The sequence below is a fragment of the Apodemus sylvaticus genome, chromosome 9 (genome assembly GCF_947179515.1).
Source record: "Apodemus sylvaticus chromosome 9, mApoSyl1.1, whole genome shotgun sequence".
NCBI classification, from domain to species: domain Eukaryota; kingdom Metazoa; phylum Chordata; class Mammalia; order Rodentia; family Muridae; genus Apodemus; species Apodemus sylvaticus.
Genome location: NC_067480.1, coordinates 32,574,287 through 32,598,461, shown reverse-complemented (window position 1 = coordinate 32,598,461; position 24,175 = coordinate 32,574,287). Strand labels below are relative to the sequence as shown.

Sequence of the window (24,175 nt, the reverse complement as noted above, 5' to 3'; positions counted from 1 at the left end):
TGTCTGGTTTCAACACACAAGCTGTAAATTTCTGGTTGCTTTAAGATCAAATTATGTTTCTGTAAAAGCTAAGGCTGTGCTTATGTGGCTGGCTATATATCCTGTACTTATCTTGCAGTGGTTCCTCTGCGTATGATAAAGTGGTAGGTGCACCAAGAAAGAACAGCTATACAAAGCACTACTGTGTGCTCAGCACAACTCTGATTTTATATGCACTGGTTTATTTATGTCCCTACCTACAGGAGAGTGCAACAATCACCCCCTCCCCCTTTTGGCAACTGAGGAAATTAAGGCACAGAGAAGCTAAATGGCGCATATATGTGCAGTCATAGTGAGTGGCAGACTACAATCTTAATTTTGCCACCTGGCTTCAGAATCTCATCTAATGAGCAATTCTGAATGTTAAACATAACAACTCTTAACTTTTGTCTTCCAAGGACAGGTTTTATACTAGACTCTCCTTGGGTGTGAGGCACCGTATCAGGGAAGTAACCCTGGAAAAGACCCCTATTCAAGCTCATTTCTACCTCATAGAATACTGTGAAATTTCTTGTGTCACCAGTGCAGAGAAAAGTTACCAGTCTTAGAAAATGGTTGAGGTAATGGTTGGTTTAAGTCACATTTTATGGGGATTTAGGTAACTTTAAATGCAACGAATTTGATAAGAGAAGTTTGGGAAATGTGTTTTTCATGAGAGACTTTCTCTAGCAGGAATAATTTCAGTCATCCATCCAACATGGCTACCAATGCACATATTTGGGAAGTGAAAATTTGGCTGGAATGCTATGTAATCCTTTTCCCTTCTAATGAACTGAGAAGATGGAAAACACCAACATATCCTGGGATATACTGGGGATTCTGCTAACAGGTTGTTCATGCCACAAATACATAGGGCATCGGTTACTTGTCTTCAGAGACAATGACAATTGCTATGTTATGTGACATATATGATGACATATGTGGTGGTTTGAATATACTTGGCCCAGGGAGTGGCACTATTAGGAGGTGTGCCCTTGTTGGAGTAAGTATGGCTTGACTGGAAGAAGTGTGTCACTGTCGGGGTGGGAAATGAGACTCTCTACCTAACCACGTGGGAGTCAGTCTTCTCCTAGGAACCTTCAGATAAAGATATAGAACTCTCAGATCTTCCTGCACTATGCCTGCCTGGACACTGCCATGCTCCCACCTTGATAATGGACTGAACTTCTGAACCTGTAAGCCAGCCCCAATTAGATGCTGTCCTTATAAGAGTTGCCTTGGTTATGGTGTCTGTTCACAGTAATGGAAACCCTAAGACAACATATATGTTAACTGAGCTCAATTCTCTCCCAGACTTTGTGTCCCCATCCTTCTACCCCTATGTGGTATACTCTGCTGATTTGGGGATGGGAAAAAAATGGGAAAGACCTAGAGACCAAGGCAGAGAGTCAGAAAACTCATCTGCTTATTTAAGCTATAGCAGATCTTTAACAGGGGAACAAAATCAAGTTTTATTTGAAGAAGACAATCAGTAGAAGCATAAAGATAACATTATCACTGGTACCACTGTCTCCACCACCATCATCAGTCTCTTGACTGTACTGGGCTTCTTGTTTAGAGTTCTCAGAGACACAGCTCTTCCCAAGCAAAATTGACCCAAAGGAGGAACATACTCAAAAAGGATAAAAGAAAATAGATTTTAGTTCCAAGTCAAGTAAAACCAATTCACAGTATTTGGCTGTTTTCCAAGGGTGGGGATTATGAAGTATTGTCATCCATATCTATCTCCATGGCATAAGTCCTTTCACACAGAATCTGAATTGAATGTCTAAGAAGGCACAGGGAACTTTTTAACTCAAAGGTGGGAACAATGAGCGCCAGTGTGATTCTCCCTAAAGTGTCAACTTGCTTCTTCCATGCCTACTTCATCTCAAGGACTTCAATAGTAACCTAGAACCTGTTTTCTTTCCATATTTTTGTTCGAAGAGTTCTTCCCTTTCCTTCTTCCTTTCTTCTTTTTCCCTTAATTATAGTGGCCTCCTCCTTACAGGCGACTTTCCTGGATGCTGACTGAGTTGTACAATTAACCACATTGGGAGCAAGCATGTGCTTCTATTGTTTTAAGAACACAGGTGCAGTTGCCAAGCCCCACTTTATCTTCATTTTCTTCCCCTTGGCATTGGCGTGGAACAAAAGTCAATTACCCTTTTGTTGGTACATTTAGATGCATCAAGGAATAACCCTTCATACTCTCTAAGTGAGCTTCCTGCTGAGTGCATGGGTAATTTAAATGTTCCATTAATATCATGTATCACATTGCTCATGTTGCATTGGACACAGTAAATCTTTTTTCTTCTTAATGGTGTAGCAGTTAGGCAAAACAAAACAGGAAGTTGACTGCCCAAATTTACATTCCTATTGAGTCATTTACTGCCTTTCTCAGTCTAAGCAAAGATTTAAAGCTTGCTTCCTTGTCGATTAAAGCATGAATACTTACAAGGACCCAACACACATGTCAAGGACTCATCCCAGTATCAGAAGCGGAGTATTTATTCTGTTTATCTATCTCATCATCATTGAAAAAATGAAGACATAGATTTCCTGCTATTGTCTGTTTTCTCTACACCTCCTCCACAAATGTTCTCCTCCCCGCCCCCCCCACCTGCCTTTTCTTGTCTACGAACGCAGTGTTCCCTGGGTGATGGGGGAAGAAGGATTTTAGATATGCCTCCCCTGTGTTTTGAAGGTAGTTGCCATGGTAACAGGTCACAAGTTCCAGAACCATATGTAGTCATTTCCTACAAGTAAACAAATTTGAAGTATTATAACAATGCTTGAATAGCTTGAGGTTTCTCATTTTGCAACTTCATCTATTCTAATTACAGCCAAGCCCCAAGAAGAAGCAGACACAATTCCTGCAGCTCTAGAAAGAGATGGTGCACACTTAATTTGACAAAGTGTATGGGAGCAGTTTAGGGAGTTGGTTCTCACACTGTCATTACTACGTTACAGGGGACTCTGCAGAAATCTGTTGAACTGAACTGGCATTAACTTTTGGTTAGAAATAAAACAATTCCAACTAGAGTCCTGATCAAATATGAATATGGGACAGTCAGTTAGGAACGGAAGTACGTTGAGGACAAGCAGGCCTCGCTCCTAAGGACTATGGTGAGTTCTGTCATGAAGCTAGCCTACTGAGAATCAACCATCAGACGACTTGGGCTGTGCTCCTGATGGGATACAGCAATTTGCATTATTCCAGCGTGGAACCTAGAAAGTGGTTCAAAGTATTAAATATGAACTTTGAAGTCAAAAGGACCTGACTTTGAATCTTGGTTCAAATTATTGTCTTGGTTCCTGAATATTGTCGGGAATGTGACTTCAGTTTTCCTCAACTATGCAGTAGAGTTGTAACAAAGACAATGTATAACACTGGCACAAATATGTTTAGCTCTCTTTTTTCCACTGGGGTTAATGCAACTATGTTTATTATTACCACAGTCTCCTAAGTAAGTAACCAAAAGTGAGTACCAGTGAGTAATGATCTTCCAAGTCAAAGTATAAAGACAATAAGATACAAAGCCAAGGGCTGGAGCAATGGCTCAGCAGTTAAGAGCATTGATTGCTCTTCCAGAGGTCCGGACTTCAATTCCTAGCTACCACATGATAGCTCACAACCATCTGTAGTGGGATCTGATGTCTTCTTCTGGTGTGTGTGAAAACAGCTACAGTGTACTCGCATACATAAGATAAATATCTTAGATAAAAAGATACAATGTCAAGAGAGATAGAGCTAGAAGTGTAACTTGCTCTACTTACCAGTGAAATGGGCTAAGTGTAAGGCTGAGTAAGGCTAACTTAAAATATGAATTATCTACAAAGGAACAGATCCATCACAAAGAGGAGCAACAGTGGTAGCCAACTCAACACAAATAAAAAGATTTAACAAAGAAATCTATGTCCCTGGTATCTGGAATTCATCTATGTTAAGGAATTTTTACTTTGATGAGTACCTCTGTGATTCACAATTGAAAGTTAAGGGATTGAACTGAGTAAACTGAACTATTTCCAAAAGTTAGCTACGGGAAAACTAGTCTCAGCAGACACTCGATAAGTGAGTGACTCAATGTCCTTTCAGCACTTGATCTGTTTTATTTCTCAGGCTCACTTTTGCATTCGAGTCATGGCAGGAATTTACCACCCATGTCCTGAACAGCCCAGGTGAAATCTAGTTTGCGATAATAACGGCGTTACTCTTCAAACATAAAGATGACAGTCTTCAAAGCCACTGACCAATGTTCTCCCAAATCAGTTAGGAAGCTGAGAAGGAGGCTGGAAAATTGAGCACATCTGAGTTTTGCTGTTTGCCAGACCCAGGCATCCAACATACCCTCAGATAAAAACAGTTAAAAGGAAACAACACGTGCCAAGTTTTAACCAAAGATGGTGGCAGGGATTAGAGATAGTCATAAGCTAATGGTTAATGGTTACCTTTTTTAAAATCTAAAGCTTAACCACCTTCTTCATCCTCCTCCTCTTTTTCTTCTTTTTATAATAATAATAATAATAATAATAATAATAATAATATCATTTATTTTGCAGACATGTGAAGCCAGTACTGTTTTCCAGGAGACATCAAGGCCTTCACTCTTGCCTGATGTGGTAGGAGAACAAAGATGAGGGTATTACTTAAATGATGATAGGTAAATGAGATAATTCAACTTAATGCCTGGGATGGGGAAAACCCAGGGTATGGAATCTTATTATCTGTGAGCTCACTGGACAAGAGCCATAGTCTCCCTTTACACAGCCAATGAGTCCAGTGTGCCCTCTGTAGCCAAGGGCTCTAGCAGTCATGGGAAAGCAGAAATGTCCGGTAGTGGGTGGGGAGAACCTCTGGCTTCCAACATTTCAGAAGAGAAGAATGCACACTGTTGATGTTTACCCTTTAGGCAGTGTTATTATCCTGCTTTCTATTCAAGTGCAGAAGTGAACAATCAGAAAGAAGGCTCATCTTTCAAAAAGGGAACTTAAGATTTGAGTATGGAATTTATCTGTCTCCTACCACCCTTCCCTACGCCGTCTCTGTCTTCCTGTTAGAAAGACACGGCGCCAAGTGGCCAGATGGCAAAGCCACAGTTCAAGTGGAACTTTTCTCTGTAACTTCTTGGTAATGGAAAGGGAGTGGACATATGGGCACCAGACTAGTATTGCTTCTACCTTGAAAATCCCTTAAACAAGGATACACAAGACATTTCCCAAATCATGTAGCGCACATATGCTTAGTTTTTTTTTTTTTTAGAAATATGTATATGATCAAGATACAATCCTAACACACTTTGCCAATTAGCTTAATTGAATCTCAGCCAAGGTCTGGTTGCTGTTCAACAAAGAAATGGCAAAGACACTCAGGAGCATACTGTGGCTGACTGTTCCTATTCGTGGATTAGTGCACAACTCTCAATATCAGTAATGATGTGCTACATCACTGTGAAGTTCATTCAATGTGTGTAGTTTACTTCTAGTCACGGTCTCACTATGTAGCTACAAGTAGTCTGAAACATAACTATGTAGATAGACCACCTCATCCTTGAACTCAGAGGTCTACATGCTTCTGTTTCCTAGGGGCTGACATTCAAAGCATGTGCCACCATGTCTAGAATAAACTAAATAAACCGTTATAAATTGAAGATGGGAAAGGTCATTAAAATATACCTACAACAAGTGTACCTCTCTCTACTGGCTTCTATGTTAGCATGGTTTGGCAATTAATCCTTCCTGGTAATGCCTTTTGAAAGCTTCCAGGGAAGAGGTTGTTGGCTCATGTCCAGTGTCAGCAGTCAAGCTCCTCCTGTCTGTCTGTCTGTCTACGAGACTCAAGCACTCTTTCACCAGTTTCCTGCAGCTCTCCCTCTAGTTCCAGAAGTAGGTGCCCAGTGTTGGGGAACAGAAACAGGCATATCCTGGGGGCTTGTTAGCCAGAAATCCTAGCCAAAAGGTCCAGTGAAAGACTCTAAGCCCTAAGGTAAAAGATACAGAGAGACAGAGAGAGAGAGAGAGAGAGAGAGAGAGAGAGAGAGAGAGAGAGAGAGAGAGAGAGAGACTGAGACTTTGGCTTCTGCATAATAGGGCCCACAGCCAGAGGATGCTCAATTTGAGGATAGAGACTCTGAGAGGAAAAACGGGTGGCTGAAATACAGTTAAGAAACCAAAAGGAAAGGGAGAGGAAGGTAGGAATGTGCTCACGGAGATAGGGAAACATTCTTTCAAGCAGAGAACCATGTCTCTGGCTGCCTTCTCTCTGTGTTTTTTCTCACGTCTGTTTCTAAAGCTGCAAAATTCCTCTGCACTATCAGAATTCCCAGGGACCTGTACACAGGCCCCCATCTTTCAAATATTTCCCTTCTCAGCATCACCTCTTCCTTGTAGCTGTTACTTTCCAGGAACAAAATGAAGAGGACTGGGACAAGCAGCAACCTGCTTCCCATGCCCAGTTAAAAGTTTACACTTTAGAAGGTTTTCATGTGTTTCTTTAAAATTTTGCCTCTGTCACTGGAGTGTGAGTCAACACTTAGCAGCTGAATGAAAATAAATGAACGAGTAGCAAAGGCATATCACCAAGATGTCTCAGAAGCATCTGGGATTTCTTGGCTCAACACTCTGGTGTTATTTGTATGCTTGATGCTCTCTTAAAATATTTACATAGATCCGCCCCACGTTCTTCTTTCTGATGGGAGGGAAGTTCTTGCTCCTTTAGCCCCATTTCTATAAACGCTTGTCTTCCAGGGTCATACTCTGTCAATCACCACCCTCCCCTCTGCTAGCTCTTTCTAATAAGTAGCACACACACACAAAAAAAATCATCTCCCACATACCAAATAAACAAATGACATCTTTAACCTTGAAATGTCTGTGACACTCTTTGGCCTCCCCTTTGTTGGCAAACAACAGAAAACTTCATCTACAGATCCCACATTTCCCTTCATCCTTTGCCATTTATTCTTAACCCAAAAGTATCTACTACTAACCATCAGAATCAACAAAGGGGTGCCCTAGTAAATTATTTTATATAGACAAAGGTAGTGGAAGTTCTTAGATGCATTTTCCCCTACAAAGCATTGCTCTTGAATTCTCACAGAACTAAACTTCCTGTGAGGATCATCTCTAGGATGGCATTAACAGTACTACTACAGTGAAAGACACTTGGCTTTGTGACATTAGCGTGTCAGCTTTCCTTCCCTGCTGTCTCTTTCCTCATTGAGTTAGTATTTACAGGGTGATGTTTGATGCTATTCTAAGTCCTGAGAATAGTGTAATATGCACCAGGATACAGAGAGCTTTCCTTGCCCTCGTATACTTTGGTAAAAACAATGTGTATGTGTGTGTGTGTGTGTGTGTAAAATTATTCTTTCCTGAGGTAACACTATTCATATATATCCTCATTTATTTTGATGGCTTCTTTAGAGTATCGTATGATAAATAAAATCTTAAATCTAAAGAAGCAGCCTTTCCCAGCTTCCCAACTGAGAGTTATAACTTTATAGACCCCATTTATGGACCCCAACAGTGGACACTAAACTGTATCATACTGCATAGCAAATGCTCAGACAAGCTCAGCATGGGTTGAAAAGCATTATCGTGCGCAGTGTCACAGTATCCCCTTGGATCATTCTTCAGACTGCATCCTGTCTGATGTCACATGGCACTAAAGCAATTAGTGTTAGACTCACAGGTGATCTTGAAATAGAAACAAAGAGCATTGCCAAGGCAAAAAGAATGTGACTTTCAATTTTATACTCCTTTTGTGCAAAAACACAGTGTCTCTAAGGAAGACTTACAGTGAGCCTTTTGAGGCCACAAGGGCTATGTCTTATCAGCTAGCTGTAAAACAACATTGAAATCATCCCCCCTCTCTCTTTCTCTCTCTCAAACACACACACACACACACACACACACACACACACACACACACACACACACCAGCTTTGCTCATCACAGAAAACTGACTTCAGTTTCACTGATGCACTTTCTAATCATCTTTTGCTAGTATTTAAAAACTCAAAGGAATATTCTTGAATGTTAAGGTTCTCCTGGTATCTAGAAATAAATGCTTTGTTCAAAAACAATCCTTGCAGAATCATTATAATTATTATGAAAGTACTTTATGGAAAACTTCAAGGAAAACACCCTAATAAGGGAAGATATGACTGTATCATTCTGAGCATTTTCTGTTCTTGTTTCATGGAAAGCAATAATGCCACATTTGTCAGAAGACCAAGAGAATTTCCACATGCTCACAGTGTCTCAAGAAAGTCCATGTCATCATCAGGTATGGATAAAGGGTATGAGATGTGCCAGCTAGTGCCTCTGTGCCGTCCTCTCAGAGAAAGGCCCAGATCATTCAAGCTGTTACTAAAGAGAAAAGCTAACCACTAGCAACTGTGTTCATTTGTGTTCACTGGAGAGCTAGCCTACTGAAAATGGTCTAATGCTATTTCATGTAAACAGGCAGATGAAGACTTTTAAGGGCACTGGTATTATCTTCAGAGTTTTAAACACTGAGCTGTAGAGAGATAATATTGCATTCCATTCCAATTGTCATAGCTACCACGAACAGGGTGTCATACTCAATATAAACCAGAAGCAAATAGACTTAGAAGGTAAATATGCTGGCATTTTCCACATAAGCATCGCCCCCTGGTGTTCATGCAGAGGACAGCAGGGCGAGGGTTCTTGTTCTACTACTGTCCTGTAAGAAGGAAGTGATGCTATCTCCAATACCATTTACCCATGTTTTCCTTTCTCCAGGTCCCAGTCCCTAACTGCACTGCTGACAAAGGCAGCTACAGCATGCAACATCAAACATTCTTAGTGAGTTTAAGAAATAAAATAAACCTCCTTCTACTTCTGAGTGTCCATTATTGACAGACACATCATGAATATTTTCCTGGCAGGGCTTTGATCAATTGATCAGTTCTCTTGAAGGGATAAGAATATTGAAACACATTGTTTCAGAGGTTACTGGTTACATTAACAATGGCTACACTGTGTCTCAGGAGGACCTTCATACACTCAGGCAGTTAGTAATTTATATCCACATATACCAATGGAGAGGAGTGACAGATTGTACTTCCTGGGCAGGAAGAGTTAGATTGTCCTAGATTCTCAGTACTCACTGCAGAATTGGTACGACCAGATCAGTGTTGTCTGTACCAAGTGGACAGCTAACAGCTAACAACAATGACGGCGATGATGAAGATGATCAGTGATGAAGACAGTGGCAGGGACCACAAAATTATGATGATCACATCACAGCCAAAAACGCTGTCAAAATAAGATCAAGGATTTCTGAACTCTAGGAGAAAGAGCATCATCTTTCTTTTGTTTGAAACATTCCAAATGGAGTCTCAGAGACGCTCCTCTGTGAGTCACAGCAGAGCTTCCTGTTGAATGCAGCCTGTTCTCTCAAAAGTACGAGTCATCATGGCAAAATTAAGGGATATTTAATAATCATAAAATGATGAATAACATTTCTCAAGCTTCCGATATGCTTCCCACTCCCTTATTTAATCTGCGACATAAATTTACTGTTATTACTGTAGTAGGCTGAGTGGTACCCTCTCCCTCAAGATATGCCACCTCCAATCTCTAGAACACAGAATGAGGCCTGTTTTTCAAAAACACAGGTATTTAGAGGGAAACTATAGGTCTGAAAGTAAGAACATGCTGGATCACACAGAGCAAGAGACAGAGAATGAGGAGAAAGAAGCAAAGAAGGCCTTTTAAAGATGTTGGCAGAGCCTAGAGTCATATGGTCCCGCTCCCAAAATACCTGGTCCTGTTACATATCAGGTGAAGCATCACAGACTTTCCCCTGAGATAGCATAGACTCACTGACTTCCTTTCTGACTTTGGCTTATGACAAGGCAAATTTCAGTTATTATAAGCCATCTGGGGTGGTCATTTGCTACAGCAGCTCAAGGAAATTCATGTTCAGAGAGTTTGAGGTAATTTCCCAGAGCTGTGCAGCTAAGCATTCATTTATGGAACTAGGGTCATGTTCTAACGGATGGTATTCCTTCCTCCCCCTGTGCTCCAATCACAAAGCCACAGGCTGGCTTCCCAGTCTGCAAAGCACCTGTTTACCTCACAGGGAAGCAAGAATGCTGAATGTGTGCTGAGGCAGAGTTTCAGGGGAGCGTCGTCCTCCAGCTTTCTGCCTCCAGAATCAATTTTTGTTTGCATTAAAAGAGCCATTAGATTCTATACATCAGCAATTTCGTTCATGTGTGGCCTAGCTTCTCAACTAAGGGATAAGACTGTTCTATACTTGGCCCCCCAACGGGCCTGTTTTATTCCTCTAATCATAAGTATAATCATCTTTACTCATGCTGGGCAATAATAAAATGGAGGGTTAGCATTAAGTTAAACATATAAAGAGTCTCAGATCAATCAAAGCATCTCATGAAACTAATTTTAGAAAGGAGATCACTAGATAAATTACAGTAGATTTGGAAGTGAACTGAGAGCTGAGACCTCATATCCCAGTTAGAAAAAGCAACTTTTAAACACTGCACCATGAGACAGAGATGTCTTCACCTTCCAGTAGAGTAGGTTAAGGACTATAATCCCCTAAACCCTCTAAGAGTACAAATTATAATTTTACACTCCACCTAGAACAGGTTGCCTTGCTGTCTCCAGAATCTCCTCAAGTTAGCAATCTCTGTTGTAAAGTGAAATTCAAGAGGAGGTAAAACAAGATCCTCATTTCAAACAGCACATCTGTAGTCCTGGGGACACAGATGTCAAAGCCAGGGGATAACCTGGTGGGGTGAAACAGATGGCAGGCAGGGACTTTAAGGACATATTGATAGCAGAGAGACTTAGGGATGTATAGTACATCACAGAATTTATCAAAGGTATGAGAGAGCAGATAATTTGATCTGTTGCCTTACAGTCTACTTTGTTGTAGAGGGTGCTGTAGCAAGATGGCTTGAAAACTCCTGGGAAAGGAAACAGGTTACCAAAGACCAGCAGAGATCCAAGAGACCAAATCTGGCCACAATAATCTTGTTTCAATTCTCCTTGGTCTAGGATAGGAAGACTGTGTGAATTTTAGGAAGGCATCTGATAAGATGTTCAACTTGTTTCTATAGACATCATTAGAGGGTGGTTTATAGCAGCATGCATCATGGGTGCTCTTAGAGTCATTAATTTAAAGAAACACACAAAACCCAAGGCTAGGGCATGCAAACACTTTTGATGATAACATGAAGCTAGTAGCAAAATTAGTGGGTTGAAGTAACCAAGATCCTTAATGTTCTCATATGTAAGAATAGTTTACTCTTCAGTGAAGGCTTTAAAGGAGATGCTAGCTAATTTAATAAAGAAAAAAATCACAAATACATAAAGGAAAGATAGTATTCATCAGTGTATTTATAAAAAATATTTAGGCATCAATAATATCTAGCATGAAGTAAGGAACAGAAAGTTAAGTTATATTCATAGACCAGTATTTTAAATAAAGAATGGGTTGACAAGATGGCTCAATAGGCAGTAGTCATTAAATCTGATGACCTAGAATAGATCTCCAGGGTTCATATGACAGAAGGTGAGAACCAGCTCTGGCAAGCTGTCCTCTGACCTCCACAAGCTCACCATGATGCAAACCAGTAAATAAATAAACAAGTATTTTAAAATAAAGAAGCAAATAGGCTTTCTTGTCACTGATTATACTTTGAATACTGTAGTTCCAGAAGACAGAGTAAGGCAAGTATGGGCAAACAGCAAGTCATTGAAACAGAAGCAATGGCGTTGAGAAATGTGCAAAGGAGGCATGCAAAGAAGTATGGTCATCTTTGAAAAGATATGCCCATATAAGACGTTGCTACAATTATGTTCAGAACGCTAAAGTAACTGGAGCTGGAGAGATGGCTCAGAGTGTAAGAACCTCTGTAGAGGTCCTGGTATGGTTCTCGGCATCCACATGTTGACTTACAACCATCTGTTAACTCTACTTCCAAGGGCTCTGCTTCCATAGGTACTAAAGGCATGTGGTACACATATAAACACGGAAGCAAATACTCAAACACATAATATTTTATATGGAAAATTTGGAAAATACTGTGGTCATAGCCAGTAACATGAAATTCATTCTTTAAAAAATTCTACTTTTGTAATGGTGTGGCAAAAATAGAAAAGCAAAAGCAAACAAAAAAAGCCATTTTCATATTTATGGTGATATAATATGTTCAAGATACCTCAAAAGGGAAGATGTAAAGCCACTGTTGGAAGTTCATGAGATCTTTTCCAACTTAATATCATCCAAAATGTCCCAGAAACAAAAGCTTTACCCTGAATGGAATAGTTCACTTATCATCATCATGTGTGGTGCTGTGTGTCTTTAGCAGTTAATAATTTTTCCTCTGAGCCAGTATTCTACCAACGTTGTAGGCTAACATGTTTATAAGAACATGTGTGCTTTAAGAAAACAAAACATCTTTGTTAATATTTATCCTTTTCAATACTCAGCTGACTCTTTTCCCTCAAAATTTGAGAAACTTCTGTGGCATATTTTAAATATTTTACTTAGTAATTTGTGTTTACTTTGGCTAGGGTGATTATTTATTTCTGAGATAGAAAATTCAGATATTCATTTGAGTTGAAAAGTTTCTATAAAAAACATAATTTAACCAGTTTAAATTAATCATACTCAACCTTTTCCTTAAGTCAACCCATTCATTCAAGCATTTCTCCCAACAGGTACCAGATTATCATCAAAATTTCATGGGTAACTACCTAAATTTCCATTAAATCTCCAGTTTGGAACTCTTATCCCACTTCCTCTATTAAGGAGTAGAGAACTCTCATTATGCACTGAAGATCGCCAATCACAGAGATGGCAAACTGTGGTAAACTTCTAGAAAGTTCTGTAATCCTAAGGAATCTATTTTACAGACGGAAGTGTAAGAGGTGGGTCATGTAAATGAGATGATGCAACTGAAAGCAGAGGTCCAATGACTGCACCCCCCATCCCATCGGACACCCCACTGTCTGCTGTCTAACAGGTACTCCTCAAACTTAAGGTAGAACTCAAATGAACAGCTAGCTGGGACCATGCTAACAGGACAGTACTGTGTTCTCTCACAAGCTCTCATTTGCCATGACACCCACACAAAATATTCCCAGTGAATTTACACTCGTTGTGTTTATGTGAAGGGTCTAGTGGTGAAAAATTTATATAATCATTCGAAGCTGGTGACCTAAAGAGTTTCAATCTCATATGAGTTCATGGGGCCCGAGAGCTAATACAGGAAACACTGAGATGCGATTTGATGCCCTCTTGGGAGAAATGCCTAAACATCTGGGTAACTCACAAGTAAGGGATCAAATTAGACTGGGTTGTTAAAATTCTGTCTCCATAGAAAGTTTTGAACTAACGAGACATATTTGATTTTTATATAATAAATAATATTCTATCAGAACTAAGACGCTAATCGTTGTAACAAAATATTGACAGCTGATATCAAGCTCTATAAAATCTTACGTAGGAAGGTGGCTATTGAGAACTGTCTGACTGAACTCCCATCAGTAAAAATAAGTAGAGGATGTCTTTCTTGGAGAAGTCAAAACACAGGAGCATAAAATATCCATTCAATCCACTTACTTTCTTTGAGCAAATTAGAGATGGTCTTTGTAACCACCCTTTGTGTAAAAACCTGTTTCTTCTTTCCTAGTGTCTGCTGAAACTCTTATTTCTTTTGTGGTGATCAGCAGCAGGTCTATACAGAATAACACAAATGAAGGGGACACAGATGAGTCTACACACTAAGGTTTGCTTTAGGAGTGGAGAACTCTCCCACAGCAATCAATTGAAACTGTGGAAAAGACCTTTAACCTTTTTAAAAATTCAGATCCAATACAATGCTTGGATCCTATAACACTCAATGATATAATTAATTCCTTCAAACTACTGCTGGTGTGATTTCATAGACTCAGAGAAGGGCCTCTGGAGGGCTCTCTTCCTGTATAGCTGAGATGCTAGATTCCTTAAACAGGTGCATCAATTGGCTGTTGCTTAGTAACAAATCACCCAATACTTCAGAAAGCCACACTGTTACTGCTGAGGAGCTGAAGAACTGTTTGTCCAATTATGGCAATGACTTTTGTAAGTCTTATATCTCTCCTCTCTCTCTCTCTCTCTCTCTCTCTCTCTCTCTCTCTCTCTCTCTCTCTCTCTTTCTCTTCTTTCTCCCTCCCTCCATCTCTCTCCCCCCTTCTCTCCTCTGTGTGTGTATGCGTGTGTATTAATTTCTATCTGACCAAAGTACTTCATAACTCCAATCACTTGGCATGGAAAGGTACTCTCCTATGTAGGAAATGGCGATATTGATGGGAGTTGGCATGGCAGAGGTAGGGAGCATCATGCCATCAGTCTATCAAGGTAACAAAGGTAAGGTAACAAAATCGTTTTAATTTTTTGTTAGCACTCAAAATAATGGATTTCAATATGTCATTTATTAATAGTTAACTTTTCTAAGTGCTGTGGGCAAATGTTTGACTGAAGCTACTTAAGGGGGCAGGGTTTCTTTTAGATCACAACTTTAGTACATACACTCTATCATTGAGGGAACCAGAGGCATGGTAATGACTGACCAGGAAACAGAAAACAGAATCCTATAGCCCTCAATGTCTGTCTCCAGTGGTCTAGCTCTGCCAGATAGGACCCATAACCCAAAGGCTTCACAAGCTCCCAGAACAGCACCATTAGATCATAAACAAATATTCAAATGCCTGAGCCTGTGGGGAACATGGTATAGTCAAAGCATAAGGCTTACATATCCTTCCCATATCTTCCCCTTACATTGTCTCCTCTGGATATAAATCTCTACGCCAACCAACTAGAGGTGCTACTCACAAATCAAATACCCAGGCAAAGCTGTTGGCCACTACTATACATGGCCTGACACAATTTTTTTCTAAAGTTGAAAATTTTAGCATTCAAGTCAGATGGTTTACATGACCCAGGAAATTAACATTTTTAAACAATGAATTCAAATTGAGTATATTGCTTAAAGTGTGAAAAAGTGAATCCAGAAAAGTAAATGATGTATATTAGAAGAGTGAGGCATACTCCAAAGCAGGGCTTTCACAGTCAAGCAGAAGTCCCCGGAGGCTTTTTCTTCCCAGCTCGAGCTCAGCCCATATTAAACACACCAGCTCCAATATCCCAATACTCTCGCTTTCATTCCTAAAACCAAATTCAAGGCCTGGAAAATGGATCAGTCAACTACCATAAAGGGACAGCATGGAAAACGTTTCAGGTGTTGGAAGACAGGCCCAGGAAGACATACTCTGACTCCCTGCAGGGCCCTGTTCTCTGTGGCAGGAAGTCTGATATGGTCTGTGTCTCGGGAGATGCCCCCCTCAGAGTCTTATCCCAGCAAGCTGGTCTTAGTGACTGACAATCTCAAAGACTTCACAACAATGAACATTAGTTGAAATAAGAAGGCATACAACGGTACTGATGTACTTGTCAAAAAATCTTATGGCTATGTACAAAGTGGAAAAGAGACATCTTAACTTTTTTCCTTGCTCCAGAGAAGAAAGAGATCAGAGCCACGAATGCAACCAAACCCACTAGGGGTAATCAGTCCAGATATCCTTAAAGTGACTACTTTCTCATCTGCCAGAGAGGAAATAAAAAATCGAAAATCAAGCTTACTAAAGGGTGTTAAATATTGAGGTCAAGGCCTCCAGTGACCACCACGCTCACCGGAAACCATTACTTACTGGAAGTTATCTGAAGTTATGACTGCAGGACCTGTGTGGTTTTCTTTTGCAAGAAAATGTTCATATTGGAGGTTTGAATGATGGTTTTTAAAAAACCTTTAAAACAGAACACATTTTCATAATCTTGTCAAGAAACTCAGCCATGCCAAAAACAGAGCTAGAAGTTGGAACACCAGGCAACAAATGGGGGAAACCCTATCTGTATTCAAGGTGCTATGGGCCTAAATTATTCTGAAAGAAAGTTGCAGAAAGCTGCAACTGCTGCAGGGCAGAAGCTCCCAGAAGCCCGGGGCAAGGCTTCAGCAGTAGACAGCTTGCCTCACACGGGTGGGTGAAGTCCTGGGCCCTATCTTCAGATGTGGGAAAGTAAAGAGAGACTGAATGAAAACAATATGAGCCACTCACAGGATGTGCCCAAAAGAGAAAATCACCGCAGCAGGACAGACTCTATGCAGACATTCACAGCCTGGCAGAAGAACAACCAAGTGCTAAATCCACTGAGCAGGAAGTACAAGTAGGACCTGGTAACGCCGCATGGTACATCATTTGCTACCAATAACAATCCAATATCAGTATGTCTTGTTACCAGATTTCTCAGCAAATACTCCATTTATTCAGACTTGCTGTTTATAAGCAAGATGAAACCACTCCCTCCAGTTATACAGAAGGGAACTTGGAATACAGACACCAGGATTTTGCCATGGGTTGTCTTGAGAGTCGATGGATAAAGACTCTCCATCTGGGTTTTATAACTACTCTGGTCCAAAGCATGATGGAGAGCCATCAGACTTGATTCCTTCACTGCAAATGGAGGCAAGAATTATTCTAAACAATGCTTTAGTTTAAAAAGGAGGTCTGGAAAACTTGCAGGCATGCCTGTGCACTCGTGCTGGAGAATACATACAGCAACCAAAAGACATTTCTAAGTTCTTTCCACTTCAGTCATAATATCATACTGAATTCCATCTGCATCCACTTTATTTGCAAATTAAAGACAATTCATTAATCCTTCAATGTATTTATAAGGTAACATGTATTTTCTCTGTTTTATATTCCATATCTAAAAAAACAGAATGCCAAGAGGACTCTAATTTTAATTTTTTTTTTGTTTGTTTTTTTGGATTTGGTTTTTTCGAGACAGGGTTTCTCTGTGTAGCCCTGGCTGTCCTGGAACTCACTCTGTAGACCAGGTTGGCCTCGAACTCAGAGATCCGCCTGCCTCTGCCTCCCAGAGTGCTAGGATTACAGGCGTGCGCCACCACCGCCCGGCTAGGACTCTAATTTTATATCAGATAGGTCAACCGAGTTTCGAGAACATGCCCAAGCTGACAATTTTGGTGCTCCCTTATCTCATTCAATACCTATAACTAATTACCATAATAATGTGAGCCCTGGGGGAACAGTGCTCTGCAGACAATGCAACTCATCCCTTGTCTTTTAAAAATAGTCTTCATAAAAAAGCCCATTGGCCCCCATTTTTACAGAGAAAAGGTCACAGCTGTTTAAGGATCTGTAGTTAATGGGGATCACCTGGAAGCCCTGGGCATGTAAGAAAACATAGATATGTATTCTCCTGACCAGCTACGATAGGGTTAAATGAAATCTCAGTCCTGATCCAACACTTGGAGTTAACTCACATCCCAAACACTGTGCAATGCACTTCATCACCTTGTTAAGATCAAACTCTATGTCTTTTTACTCAAACGGCAGAATTTTTAGCTCTCAACAGGAAAAGAACCATTTTCCTGTTGGACAAAGAGAATCATCAGAGTTTGCTAACTGCAAATATCCCTTGATTACTCAAAAGTACATTTATTGTTACTTTTATGTGATACTCGAGTGGTGACAAGAATTGCCAGCCTCCAAAATAGGTGTCTAGGCTCTTTACTCTCTTTTCTGTTGACTACAGTAAACTACCACTTAGACAATAGCGACAATTTAATAAATCAAAATTTCCCAGAGGTCAGCCGTAATAAAAAATGTTATTTGTAATAACAAATATGAAATACAGCTTAAAGGCTCAACAGCAGGGGAAAAATGTCGACAGCTGAAGGAAAAAAATTCCCCATATTAAGTGTACCCTTTAAACCATCTTATTCTTTGTCCATAGGAATTTTTATGATGTCATTTATTTCCTAGGGATAGCAGATGTCAGAGCAGTCCAAAACCTTCTCTTAAGTATCTTTGGGAATTAAAGAAAAATTTGAGATAGAATTTTGGACATTTCTTTGTTTACAAAAAGTTTGGTTGGTTAAAAAAATAATTCAGTTAATTGGAAGAATTTTTCCTATTAGATGTTTTAAATATTAAAATTTGTTATATATTAAAATATTATTGCTGTCTATTCTTTAGTTTGTAATGGGTGAGATTAAATCTTACATTTACTATGACGTTTGCTATTAAACTTTAGTTTATTGTGTACAGAAGTTGCTTTGCACTTTACTCTGGGATGCCCACCACAGCTTGCACGTGAACCTTCTTGTTTTGGGCTTCTGGTATTTAGGAGTTCAATAAGTTCTTTCTCCTGCTAGGTGTAGCATAGCTAAAGCGATAAACTTTCTTTTGCATACATTTAGCATCTTGATTACTCTTAGCTTTGTCATGTGTGGATTTAGTATTTTCTTAATGTTTGGTCTCACTTGAATTTTCTTCCTTAATATCAAGTTTAAAGTTTTCATGCGTATGACACCCACTTGGTTCATTTAAGAATGTCTGTGTACATTATTGCTACCATTTTTACAGACACTTTAAAAAAAAAAAATCTACTTTTTGGCATGTGCATGTGAGGGTGTGTATGTGTGTGTGTGTGTGTGTGTGTGTGTAGAGGTGAGAGTGCATGAGTGCATGTGTGTGCATGTATGTGTGTATGTGTGTGTGTGAGTGTATGTGTGTACAGGTGGTTGCACATGCATGTGAAGAGCAGAGGACAACCTTGGGTGTCATCCCTCAGGAGCCATTCGCTTTGCTTTTTGAGACACGGCATCTCCCTGGATGGGAGCTCTCAAGTAAGCGCCACTGTCTGTTCAGTGAGCACATGGGTTTACCTGTCTCCTGCTCCTGGAGTGCAGGGATGATAAACACATGATTCCATGCCATTGCTTTTAATGCAGGTTCTGGGGATCGAACCTAGACCCTCAAGATTGTGAGGTAGACACTTTACTGACTAAGCTATATGCCTAGCCCTCTTTTGCTCCTCCTAAATATCTTCAGATAAATTCCAGAAATCAGAGGCAAGGCTCTAAACCAATTTCTATTGTATTGACTTTCCCATGAATAAAAAGTTTCAATTCTTGTATGCTGGTGCTATGCAGGCTAAGGCTGAACATCTAATGATCACCCAAGATCCGGTGAGTTTATTGTATTGTACAACATTGTTAATAGAGGGCTTTTTTAAAAGCTAAACAAAACAAAACAAAGAATTTTCCTCATTTTCTCCCTAAAGTTGCTGGAAGATGGCCAACATATAGTTCATTTGTAGAGTAAGGCCACCTTCTCCCGACAAATAGAGCAGTGGCTGTCCCTGAACCTGTTGCCTGCCTGTGGATCCTGTTCCCCTAACTGGCCTGCCTTGTGGGAGAGGATGTGCCTAGCCCTGCAGTGACTTGGGCACAGTGCCAGGGCGGAGTAATACCAAGCTCTAGCTCAAAGAGGTGATGAAATTAAGCCAGGAAAAAAAAAAGCTTCAAAAGAAATTTCCTAATCTAAGCTGTTATTCAGTAATTCCATTTTTATGAAATGGCAAGAGAGGAGAGGGTCAGTCTCTTCTGCTTGGGGCCTTCTGCATATGTTTTCCACGGTTTTGGATTTCCAACTTTTCAAAAATTAGTTTAGGATAGAATCAGCTGTCCAAACTCTATTTGGAAGATTTCTTAGCCCCTGGGAAAAATCTGCTATTCATACAAAGACCTTTATGTTCTATAGATAGAAGTAGAAATAAAGATGACATTGGGTAGTTGGGGGTTGGGGGGGCAGAAAGAGGGAGAGAAGAGGGGAGTTGAATTTGTATGCTATTTGCACAAAACACTTAAGATAATTTAATTATTCAACATGGTTACTTCTCCAGCTTGTCAATTTTCTTTCTAAATTGAACTTGTTATTAATCTCTTTTTTTTTGCTATAATCATGGATGGACATGAAAGTCAGCCACTGAAATATGGCTACTGGTAAAAGGAATAAAAATATGTGAAGAGGAAATGCCAGGCTGGGTTTGCTGAGTGTGCTGAAGTCAGCTCTCCTTTTAGACGCTCCTAATGAAGTTAGGTTAATCATTGATAAAATCATCTACAGAATTCAATCAAACAAAACCTTGTGTTGACTGAGTTTTCCTGGTAATCCTGGTTTGGGCCATCATTTTATTTATAATTGCATCTGCTTTTTGTTAACTCTGCCAACAAAACAACAGAGGCTGCCTTCTGGCTCCCAGTCCTAGGTCTCCACAGTAGTTACTCTACTTACCGTGACAGCATGGCTGGCCCTTACATGTGCAATGACCACTACTTGTCAAGTTTTTCAATAGCAAAAAATAGGCTTTAAGCAAAATTACAATGACATGGCATCCAGTGTGCTTTGCAAATGACATATTTGAGTATTTTTTTTTTAAAAAGAGCACTGTGCATTCAGAAACATTTTATAATTTTTGTCTTGCAAGCATTTATTCTTCTCTGTTCAAGTCTGAATATCACATTAACCATCAGACCCAATAGTTCAACTATTTTCTTGCCAGCTGGGATGGAGAAATGCTCATCTAGGGTTAGTGTAGAGTTAGCCACCGTTTCTAGAAGACTTAAATCAGAGTACAGGTTGTTCTTGACATCAGCTCCTCTCTAGAGGAGTCGTTCTTGTAGAAGGGAAACACATTGTCTTCGAAAGTAGAGAAGTTCTAGGTCTTTTCGAGATGTCATATAGATCTTCCTATAGCTCTGACACCAACAGCCACTATCTTTGAAAGCAGCTGCACATCTTCTGAGCCCTTTTTAACAGATTGTTCAGAAGACCTTGAGAGTTCAATGGGAGAAGGAAAAGAGCCTCAGAGCTGGAACCCAGGGAAGATGGTCGGCATCTGCTCATGAATCCCTAGACAGCTTCAGGACCCCTGCTATGACGTGGGGGACTGTGAATGAGCTCCTGCTGCCACTTTGAGCATGGTGACATGATTGTTTCCTGAGCCTGTATGGAGACTTACCACACGCCCCAAAGAAAATAGGCTCTGGGTTCCCAAGATCTGAAACAGACCCTCATGGTTAAGAGAAAGAAGACAACTGTAAATTTGGGGACTGGCAGTTTCAAAGCTCAAGAGAGTGCGGTTTAATTTTTTTTTTCCTGGCTAAGATTCAAGTCCTCAGCTCAGCTCCACTGCAGCCGCCCAAGGCCCTGCCTGGTCCTTTTCTTGGTACCCACTTCCATCATTCTGGCATCTGCATCCCCCAAACACCAACTCCCTACATCCAACTGGGTCCTTATCTATCCCATGCCTACTGTTTTCTGACAACATCCTGGTCTCATTTCCCTGATGCCAGATCCTACCCACGTTCTGAAGCTGAATGTTTATTCCTTCATCATTGGAAGCCGCTGCAATGTGAGGGTGAAAACCTGACCAAAACTTCAGTCCTTGGTCTTAAAAGCATTGGTGTAGTGATTTCACGGTTATTAAACTAAGGATCAGCAGCTGAAATCAGAGTATGAATTAGGTTGGTTCCCATGCTTTCTGACCAGCTATTTGACCAATTGTCAAAGCTGAACCAATGGGCTGAGCCCCTTGAGACATGGGTATACATTTCAAGCATGTTTTTGATCCATGTGTTTTCTCAAGAATTAAGGACGTAGGACTCCAGCTCATGGGAAGAGATACAGACCCATCACATACCTGTCTTTCAAATACCAAGGACACTTAGCTCCATAGCCTTTCATAATTGAAGAACTGCCAACAGCATACTCTTATATCCCCCCCCCCCAGTCTGGAACATTCCCATTAATGATTCATAAGTGAATGGTCTAAAAATAGGCACTAAAATATAAAACATTTTAAAAGGTAAGTCATAACACTTTTTCCTGTATGTACTCGACATTTTATTGGGAATGATCTCTGCAATAATGCTCCTCTGTTGTCAATACAGCCCACAAAGCAGAACAGATGAGTCACTGTGAAGACGGAGATAAAATGTGGTGGACATGTTGGTGAAGCAGTAGAAAGACAACGCGCTAACTGGGAAACAGAGTCTGCTTCCCGCCAAAAATGAACGACCACCTCATTATGGTTAATCTATAAAAATAAAAAATGTGTACTTTACAACATTGCTTAGAAGAACAAAAGTTACCCCGATTATTGTGATGTCCTCTGGGGGATTTGTGTTCTCTGAGGAGAGGTAGCTATTTTAAATTACTGGAGGGAAATTTACAAGATGATGCAATTTTCTAAACTATATCCTAAGCATCTCAAAATGAGATAAGGCAAACATTGTTCGATACCATTTAGAAAAAGCTGCACCTCCAGAAAATGTAGTTTCTGACATACATTAGAACAATTACTTAGGAACAGAAAAGGTTTGTATTGCTAAAGATCTTGGGTTACATATGAACATGCATGCACATACATGCACACCATGCACACCACACACCCCCCCCCACACACACTGCTTTTATGTAAAGGCAACTTTTAAAAGGTGTCAATATGCATATAAGACACAGCGTATTGTTTATATAGCCTGGTTCTCAGGACATCTCTAAAGATATTACACATTTGCTTCTAGGAACTACTCTTTGAAGGAGAGCTAGACAAGGATTTTATGAAATCAGGGGTTGTAGAACTTTAGCTTTATGTGACAGCTACTGTTTTTTTCAGTAGTATGTACTTTATTAAGCACATATCCACTGTCCAAACCATAGCTCCATGTAACAACATGGTGAGTTGGGCCTGTGTTTTCTGAGCATTCCACTAGAGAGTATTTTTCAAAGACAAGAGGAAAACTAGAAATGAGGAAAACTAGAACTATCACACAATGTTGCAGGCAACATGTAGTTGGTGAAATGCCAGGAAAACTATCATTTCATCAATCTTTGCTGCTTACACCTACTAAGCACCTATGTATGCCCCCTGCCACTCCATCCTGTGGCACTGCCTACCTCAGGATGGCCATTAATAATTACTTATTCCTACAAACACGTCATATTATTTTTTAAAGCTGTTACCTATTTAAATGTGCCAAGCAAGAAGGGAATGAGACTTCAAGAAAAAAAAATTGAGAGTAGGACATTGTACAAAAGCTGTGTCACCTCCAGGGCTCGGGACGGTTCTGTTTTCCTGGAAGTCTTGCACTAAGGTGCTGGTACCTTGGCTCTCTAAGAATCCCCCAAAATTCAGGGTTTTCAGATTTTCTGAATTTGCATTTTTGTTACCTAACTTGATAGAGTCAGAAGTAGAAGAAAGAACCAGATGGCTTTGTGGTTTCTGTGTGTTTGTGGCTTTGTGGTTTCTGTGTGTTTGTATGTAATTTGAATGAGAAGTGTTCCCCTCAGGCTCAGTATTTGAGCACTTGATTCCCAGTTGGTGGTGCTGTTTGGGGAGGTGATACAACCTTGCTGGACAAAGTAGACCACTGGGGCTTTGAGAGCTCATGGCTTTGCTCCACTCCCAGTTCATCATCTCTGCTTTGTGCTCCCTGGTGAAGATATGGTCTTCCCAACTGCCAGGTCCTACCTCCATCCCTGCTGCTTGCTATCAATGCCAATCCACCACGATGGAATTTTATCCCTACTGGAACCATAAGCCAAAAGGAAACTCTTCTTCAGGTTGCATAGGACATGACATTTTACTCACTCTAGTGTTGGGGAATACTTTTGTGTACTGTGTATGTATTCAGATGCTGATTATGTGCCCAGAGATCTGGTTGCAGTTCAGACATTGGTATTGTTAAGCATCTCTCATCTGTATGTTGTGTAAAAAATTGTTTTCCATCATCTCTGATTGGTTAATCAAGAGCTGTTCAGCCAATAGCTGGGCAGAAAAGGAGGCGGGAATTCTGATCCCAGTGAAGAGGGGTTCCAGGTGGAAAGAGGAGAGAGAGAGAGAGAGAGAGAGAGAGAGAGAGAAAGACAGAGAGAGAGACAGAGAGAAAGAGAGACAGAGACAGATACCGAGAGACAGAGACAGACTAAGAGAGAGTAGCCAGGAGGGGACAAGTGAAAGAATGGAGCAGAAACAACCAGAGCAAGACTAAGATCACAGGTAATGCCTTGTAGCTGAGAAGTTTCTGGGAAGGAGCTCAGGCCAGGATGGCTGGGTTAGAATAGATGAGAACCCTGCCCAGCTATAGTGCATGAGGCTTTTTAATAAATATACCAGGTCTCCGTGTCATTATTTCAGAGATAGGGTGGCTATAGAAAGGCTCATAATTTTTACACTATGGAA

General features: G+C 40.4%; 1 protein-coding gene and 1 long non-coding RNA gene across 4 annotated transcripts in view; one reads left to right on the top strand and one right to left on the bottom strand.

Moving 5' to 3' along the window:
- Window positions 1–24,175, bottom strand: part of Dock10 (dedicator of cytokinesis 10) — a 263,483-nt gene that overhangs the window by 220,346 nt on the left and 18,962 nt on the right. The window lies entirely within an intron of this gene.
- LOC127692427 (uncharacterized) lies at window positions 4,587–8,868 on the top strand. Its single transcript, XR_007979462.1, has 3 exons — window positions 4,587–4,682; window positions 8,229–8,308; window positions 8,788–8,868. It is a non-coding gene; the product is annotated as an uncharacterized LOC127692427 (long non-coding RNA).